We start from the raw sequence: 8,553 nt of genomic DNA, 5'->3' as shown, positions 1-8,553 counted from the left end.
GAGAAAGAAAATAAGCTTTCAGAGTTTACCTAGAATGGGCCAGGAATTATTCAAGAATAGCACTGCCCACACATAGTGGAATGAAGTGAGCATGCACTAAGTCCTCTATACAGAAGGTGCTATTGGCTCCAAACTGTCTTATTCATCAAAGAATGAAATGAGGATGTAACAGGCATCTAGGAAGTGCCAGACCCTATTTTATACCACATTACAAACATATGCAAAGGAACAAGGATGTATAGGGCAATAAGTGTTACATGTGCACTACTGTAGTACAACATTATTTACATGTAGGCAGCAGAGAACAAATGTTAGTGAACAACTTGTTCATGCCAGGCACAATTCTAGTACTACATTCCCCCCATAAAGAGAAAAACAAATAAGCAGGCATGGAGCACATAATACATGCCAAATATATTGCAGCAAAATATCACTTACACATCACATAAAAGAAAAAAAAATATGTATTGAGCCACCATCACAGGCAAGATCCTTTTTTATTATGACCTTATTCATACATATGGGGAGACATATTTATGCAATTAATATCCACTATATGCTGGACGTTATTCTAATACATCATTAATATCTCATTGGGAAATGCTGTGAGCTTACACTAAGTGCATTATTGTAGGCCAGGCCGATTTATGCACAACCTTACATACACACTGGGAAAAGAGGAAAGTTTAATAAGCAAGGGGACTTACTTATGAAACTCGTCTTGAATGACTATAAGACAACTAGCTCTACACACCCACCCACAAGAATCTTAAATGTTTGTATAGAGGCTTTAATGGGGTTCAGTCACATACACCATCCGGTAGTTCCCAACTCCACCTTACTCTCTCAAGTCTGTGTCTGTGAAATGGCTCTTGCGATGGGAGCCACAAGTGAACTGTTCATTCCGAGGCGACAAAGAGCGTCCACTTGCCTGGGTCCAACTTGCATTTCAATCAGCAGTCTGGTCTCCTCAATGACCTTCTCTAACACCCTGCCCTTTGTGATTGGCTATTACAATCTCACAGTTCCCCGCTCTACCATAAGGTGCCCTGAAAGATAAGCAAGGTGTTTCATTAGCATGGAGGTGGCCAGTTTGGCCACTAACTGGCTACACTGGAAGTAGATGCTATAGCAACAAAATAAGCACATGCAAGAGAAAACACAGATTAGGATAATTATTCACCAAATAAGTAATATTTTGTTTTTCATCAAAAGGTCCATAATCTGGATCACCGATTTTTTAAGCCCCTTAGGCTAGGGGTCAGACCACTCAAGGACATTTAGTTGTGTCCTCATGTGATTTAATCAAGATGATGATACATTAGCAGACTCATCAAACAGGATTATAACATTCTGCTTAGATAACAGCACAGGTGCCTCCTTGCAAGGCAGTAATAATATCCAAGGTCATTCTGTTTTTGTAGGCCAACTCTTCTCATCAGAGACATTTCGGTGACAGGTACAGACAAGCTTTGCCAGCTCTCGCTTAAGTCTGGTTGGTGAATTCAGAAACCGTTCTGTATGCTATCACCTCCTCCAGGACAATGGAGGGAATAAAGAAGGCAACCAGTGGAAAACAGAATGTACCCATCTGGCCTTGAAGTTTCCGAAACTTGACCTGATTGGCATGCCATACCTGTTGGCCGGGAGAGGCAGCACTGCCAAGAGGGAGGAAATGGACTTAACATGGGATGTGCCAGATAAGGACTCCCCACCTCCCTGCTCTTTCAGTGATGTGTGTTCCCTTCCCTGTATAGCGCATTTCAGTAGGTCCACCTTGTAGCACGGAGAGCATGATCCCCACGGAAACTGAAACCAAATCTTATCTTCCTGCGATTCTTCTGAACAACAGTGAAAACAATTAACCTAGTAGTTTTCACAGGTACATCAACAAATTTCTAGTTTTTCTTATTTCATATGCCACAATTGCATGCTCTCCTTTATGTCTGATAGCCCTTTAGGCCATATAAATAGCCTCGGATTTTTAAATGACATTTGTGTTACTATTCTGTTACAGTCCATGGTTTAATTCTAAACCATGTTTCAGAATTACTTTTGATCCTCGACGTCTGCAATGAACTCCCTATCTCAGCTTCTCTTGCTCTCTGCTTTTCCTGCTCTGGATTTTAGCTACCCTGACTAAACTGTATTTCTATGTCTTATAAATATTCTTGAGAGATTTTTAATATAACATAATATAAAGATCATGCTTTATATAACTTTCTCTATACCCTTCATCTTGAATAATTTTTTCTTATTATCTTGGTGTTTTATTTACTTATTTATTTAATTTTAGTAGAGTATAGTTGATTTAAAAATTTGTGTTAGTTTCAGGTGAACAACGTAAATCAGTTATACACTGAATAGTGTTACTGATTTCTTCCTTCTCTGATTTCCTTATTTACTCTCTGACATATCTGTTTCCTGTGAAGCAAGACTGCCATGCCACTTTTATTTAGCAAAAGCTAGATTTTCTCAACTATTTTCTTTTGGACCATTTGCCTTTGTTTTATTTTCCGTGCATCTTTATGACCATTTTAATCCATCTTCTTTATTTTCCCCATCTATTCCTAAAAGCTATATTCCCACTTTTTTTTTAAATTGTACCTGGAGACTTAATAACAGCACTTATTTCAAAAGATCATTAGGCTGCCTTCAGGCTTTAATTCTGGCATAAACCAGGCAAATTCCTTTAAATGAATCTGATCCAGTTTGAGCAGGAAACCTAGTAGTGGCTAATTTTACTCAGTCAGAAACTATGTGATGCAAAAAGAAAGCATAACTGATCAAAAATTCTAAGTTTACCCAACCATTTCAGAAACATTTTAACCAAAGGAAACTTCTTTCTATGGATCAATTTATTCCATTAACTTTGATATATTTAAATAGGTATGGATGAGCCTGAAATAATTTAAACTAATGACAACAAATTTGGGAAAGTCAGAACTTGTTTAAATCACTCAGAACCTATGTAAACATACCAAGCCATTTTTATAAATTTCATGGTCATATGTACAAGATTCTCCCAACTATGACCAACCCAAATGACTAGAACTGATGCACACTTCTCAGAAAAGCTTAACTCTACATTAGAACAATTACTAACTGAATATATAATTTAGTGGAGTTCATTTGGATTCCAATCAATTAACCAAAACTGACTTGAACTTGGCAGAATTAAGTTTTGTCTTATTTGGCAAATCATCCCAAAGTTTTCCCTCATAAAGTTCTCCTTAATGGTCACTTCTTTGTGCCTGATATATAACCCCCAAATAAATCCAATTTCTCGATTGATCTTGAGGTCTAGGTCTCAGAAATCTGAGTTTCAGCAAACATTTCTTGGTTTCATCCCAAATGAATGCATTTGTCCTGAACTCAAAGTTGCAATTTCTAAAGTTGATCTCATTGCCTTCAAAGTGAATCTTCCTACCCTTTTAAGGGGAAGATGCTGAGGCAGGCAGCTGATGATTACTGAAGAACCAAACCACTGAAAGGAAGTGCAGAATCATCGCTTTGTATACCTTATCTTATTCCATCCACTCAAGTGTCTGCAACACTGCCTCAGTTTCCAAGAAAACAATCCTTCCTAAAAGACACACATTGGAATTATTTGTTTCTTTGGAAGCCTCTTTAGTTGGATATACATCTCTAAAAGGGATTTCTGTCATCTCATCATTCTGGGAGTACAATTCTGTAGACCTGTGGCCACAGAAATATCTTGGTAATGCAAGACTGTTTGCCTTGTCTAAGACTGTGCAGCTCCTGTGCTCCCCTTCATGTTCATCTTCACGCTGAATACTTCTATTTATGTGTCTGTACTAACCAGGATATGTGACAGAGGAAAATGCCTCACATGCACTTTTGAATAGTTTAATTTGAGTTTCAAAGTAATGCTCTTCTTGCAGGAGATCATTTGGGCTATATTTCCCTGTGTTTGTAAGGGTGCATGATTTTCCCTTCTCTACCATTCAAAGTACTGCAATGAAAGTGTTGGCTCATCCTGCCTAGTCTCTGGATGTTGCATAAATCTTTCTCTGGTTAGATTTTACTTCTCTGTGTTTTTATAAGATCAAATTCTCTTGTTAACCTATCTGTGTAGATCCTTCAAGGAGTAAGCAGCACAATATGGTCTAATGGTTAAGTATATTTGCTTTGGAATCAGGCAGATTGGATTTTTAGTTCCAGTCATATTATTTAACACCTGTATAATCTCGGCAATTTATTTAACTTCAGTTTATTCATCTTAAAGTGAGGATAATCACAACATCTTCTCTTTATGGTGGCTACAAGGGTTAAATGAAGGTCTCTGTGTAAACTGCTTGGTCTAGCCCAGAACAATAGCCCAATAAATGTTAGCTAGCTCTACAACTATACAACAAGAAATTTATAACTACTATTGTTGTTATTATGTTATGTACACATGCTTCAAGTCCCATCATCGGGGAGTGGGGAGTGTCATTATCCTCTTTTATTAATAAGAAAACAGATTCAATTAAATCTAGTACCTTACCAAAGGTCACACAACACCATGAGACATTACCAGCATCAGTTCCTACCTCTGAGCAGTCAAAAACCAATGTTATTTCCCCATGTTTAATACCACCTTCTCATTCTCTGACAGCCCCTAGGTTCTTTCATCACATCTTGTTTTCTTTCCTCTTTCACTTCTTATAGAAGGCAAACTAAGAGTTCAGTTTGCTTTTACTTCCCCTCTCCCAGTTTTTCCTAATTTCTCACTGTGTCCCTCCCTCCCTTCCTCATTTTTTTCCTAAGGCCTTTCTCCCCTATGTAGCTGATAATAACTTTCCCTACCCAAGCTATGAAAGAAGAAAGGTAAGAGTTGGGATTTTCAAATGGTCTGTTTCTCCAACTACAGAATTTCACTTTAATGCTTTCTTTTGCCCCACAGTTTCTGTGTTTCTTTAGGCTACACCAGATGCTCCTCAGCTTTTCATTTACAGGGCTACTCAGAAATGGCACTGGAAATCCTTCTTTCTTTCCTTTATTTGAGTGATCTGCTGTCTATATTCAGCATCCGCTATACATCATTTCCCTCTCACCTCACTCTGAGGAGACTATGGTAGTTATCTGATGAAGACAATGGAAGGGAAGATAAGAGATGTTGCACAGACAGAAGTAGAGGATTCTAAAGTTTGAGACCATGAATGTTTCAACTAGGTACAACCATCCTCCATTTATGTAGTCAATCAACCTATACTGACTAGTGGCTTGATTCTGGGTACACTGCTGGGAAGGGAAGTCTGATAAGGTCCAATTATTAATACATATTCCAATTTACTATCCTGGAATATGGAAGCACATGGCATAATGGCTCTCATTAGATAAGGGAGAGGAAAAAATGATTAAATAAGAGATATGCTTGGAGAGACAATAGAAATAATGTCGGTAATGACAAAGGACATAGCAACAAACTGGGATAATCTCCAAAAGACCAAGGAGTTAGCAAGCTCTGGGTGACCTTGCTGCTCTAAAATGTTACTTGTTGGATAGAGGCAGTAACATACCTTTTGAAACCAATAGTTTAGCAAGATATTTGCCTAGAAATGAGTACAGGTAAACACCACTGGTGTTGGGAGGTACCAAGATGAAAATTGTGGTTGAAGCCCAAATGAGTGTCTGCGATGGATTTACTTAGAACCATGAGATGAAAAAAGTTCATTGATATACATGACTCACAAGTTGTCTTGCTGACATGTCACATAACAGAGGTATAGCACAAGGACTTGCTTCGTACTCTTGATCTGATATTGAGATGATAGTTAAGCTCTAATTTTCAGCGGATGCTTGTAGTTGTCATGCTGAAAATATTTTCCAAAGCCAGAAGATGAACACATATCTTTTACCAGATATAAAGTACCCCTAGAAAACTGAATAGCTGAAATAGTAGTCTGAAGGGGAAAAAAAAAAATGCCTTTTTCTCTCCAGAGGAAACCCTGGGGCAGAGGAGCAATTAGAAGGAAAATATCATCCTAAGAAGCCAAAACCCTTGGATTATGCCCCATGTTGTGAATGTAGCAGCTGGTGATGAGAAGAATTTCAGGAACCTAGTAAAGGTAGGTGGTAGAGAGGAAAGGAATACATGACTATTTAGCCAAGAATCAAAGAGTTAGCCTTTAGAGGTAGCTGAATTGCCAAAGACCCAGGACCAAGCCAGCATTCTCCAAACTAGTGTTCCATGGAACAGTATTTCACAGGACCTAATGTAAGAGCTGAAATTTTATAAATGTTCTAGATTCAAATAAATCCAAGATTTATGAGTTTAAAAAAACTAAACATGTACATTTTTCCCTTTATGAAAGGCATCTGAGGCATTCCCATCATGGCTCAGTGGAAACAAATCTGACTATCATCCATGAGGACACAGGTTCGATCCCTGGCCTCACTCAGTGGGTTAAGGATCCAGCGTTGCTGTGGCTGTGGTGTAGGCCAGGAGCCACAGCTCATATTTGTCTGGGAACTTCCATATACCATGGGTGCAGCCCTAAAAAGACAAAAAAAAAAAAAGGCATCTGAAGTTTTGCTGTTTGCAACCATATGGATGGACCTTGAAGACATTATGTAAGGAAAATAAGCCAGACAAAGAAAGATATATACTTCATGGTATCACTTATATGTGGAATCTAAAAATATGTCACACTCACAGAATCAGAGAGTAGAAATACATTTGCCAGGGCCTTCTGGAGATGGGAACAATAGAGGTTGTCTGAAAGTACAATCTGTCGGTATAAGATGAACAAATTTGATGATCTAACATATAACATGACTGTTAGGGGAGTTCCCATTGTGGCTCAGCTGTAAAAACTCAACTACTATCCATGAGGATATGGGTTCAATACCTGGCTCCGCTCAGTGGGTTAAGGATTTGGTGTTGCCATGAACTGTGGTGTAGGTCAGAGATGCTGCTCAGATCACATGTTACTGGGGCTGTGATGTACGCCTGCAGCTGCAGCTTCAATTCGACCCCTGGCCTGAGATTTTGTAAATGCCACAGGTGAGGCCATGAAAATCCAAAAAAAAAAAAAAACAAAAAAGTGACTATTGGAATTGATATGCTACAATGTATTATTAAATTTCTAAAAGAGTTAAAAAAAAAAAGGCATCTGAGATCCTTTAATGTGCTAATGCATAATGTGTATCTCCAAGAGGGAGGAAAAAAAAGAATTTCCCTAACATAATACTAAAAGGGTATCTTTGAGCATCTTCCAGAACTAGTATTTTGCAAATTAATGATTGGGAGATGTTGATTTAGATAATTGTTGATATTTGATCAACATAAAACTTGCAAACAGGGAGTTCCCATTGAGGCTCAGCATTGTGACTGAGGGGTAATGAATCTGGCTAGCATCCATGGGGATGCTAGTTCAGTCCCTGACCTTACTCAGTGGGTTAAAGGATCTGACATTGTAATGAGCTGTGCAGATGTGGCTTGAATCACATGTTGCTATGGCTGTGGTGTAGGCCAGTAGCTGCAGTTCCAATTCCACTGCTAGCCTGGAAATTTCCATATGCTGCAGGTGTGGCCCAAAAAAGCAAACCAACAAAGAAACAAACAAACAAACAAATTGCAAACATAGTAGGGCAAGAGTGAGAACTTTTGGCCTGTTTGGATTCACAGAGATAAGTGAATAGCAGTGTAATCTTATGGAGTGGTCTATTCATAACTTAGTTTCAGGAGGTGGAGAGAATACAAGTTAGGGAGGGACCAAACCTCTGGAGGAACCACTCACATTCCAGCAAGGTTTCTAACCAAATGGGATTTAGGGTGGATTTCCCAATCTCTTGCGGAGACTATGAGCCAGACAAAGAATCCAGCAAAGAAGATAAGAAGTATGCAATGAACTAGAATATCAGAGTTGTATCATATCAGGTGTCCTGCCCAGCCTACATCTCTGACCCACAAATAGCAGATCTACAAATAGAAGATTAGTCACATTTTCTCCAAGAAATGGTAGAAGATAAGTACATGGCATATACCCTATTCTATTTTTAATTCAAAAAAATTCAGGAATATGTCATGTACATGACATACGCATCAGCGAAAAAGTGTGGATAGCTACACAAGGATATCCAAGGAGAAATTAGGAGAGAGCAGTCAAGGAACGTTCTTGGTGTGTCCTGGTCTTGATGAAGTTCCATAATTTTTAAAATGCCACATGATGAGTTAGAAAATGCATGCAATCCTCTCTGTTTGATCACATATTTATCCGCAAGCTATTTGGAGCCATCAGAATACTCACTGTGCTGCATTTGCCACTTTAAAATTTGAAAAGAATAATTAATGTGCTTCTACTTCCAAGCTGATAAGATCTGTCATCTGGAAATAGTAAACTATGAAGAGTCCCCTTTCAAGCAAAGCCAAGTAAAAGGCCAAAAAGGAGAAACGTCTAGGATCCCAATGATAAAGAAATGAAGGCTGGTGCCACCTGCAACTTTGTTCCAGTGTTAGTGCCAACCATCTCAAAATAATAAATTTATGAGACTGCCTTACCAAAGCAAAGGGCTTCACTTTTACAGCATCTAAAAGGAACATAA

The 8,553-nt window shown here is 38.5% G+C and overlaps 1 pseudogene; it reads left to right on the top strand.

The window, feature by feature from the left end:
* Positions 1–877: 877 nt before the first annotated feature.
* LOC125128449 (cytokine receptor-like factor 3) overlaps positions 878–8,553 on the top strand; it is a 94,108-nt pseudogene continuing 86,432 nt past the window's right edge.

Source organism: Phacochoerus africanus, chromosome 5 (assembly GCF_016906955.1).
Source record: "Phacochoerus africanus isolate WHEZ1 chromosome 5, ROS_Pafr_v1, whole genome shotgun sequence".
Classification (NCBI taxonomy): domain Eukaryota; kingdom Metazoa; phylum Chordata; class Mammalia; order Artiodactyla; family Suidae; genus Phacochoerus; species Phacochoerus africanus.
This window is presented reverse-complemented; position numbering and strand designations above follow the sequence as displayed.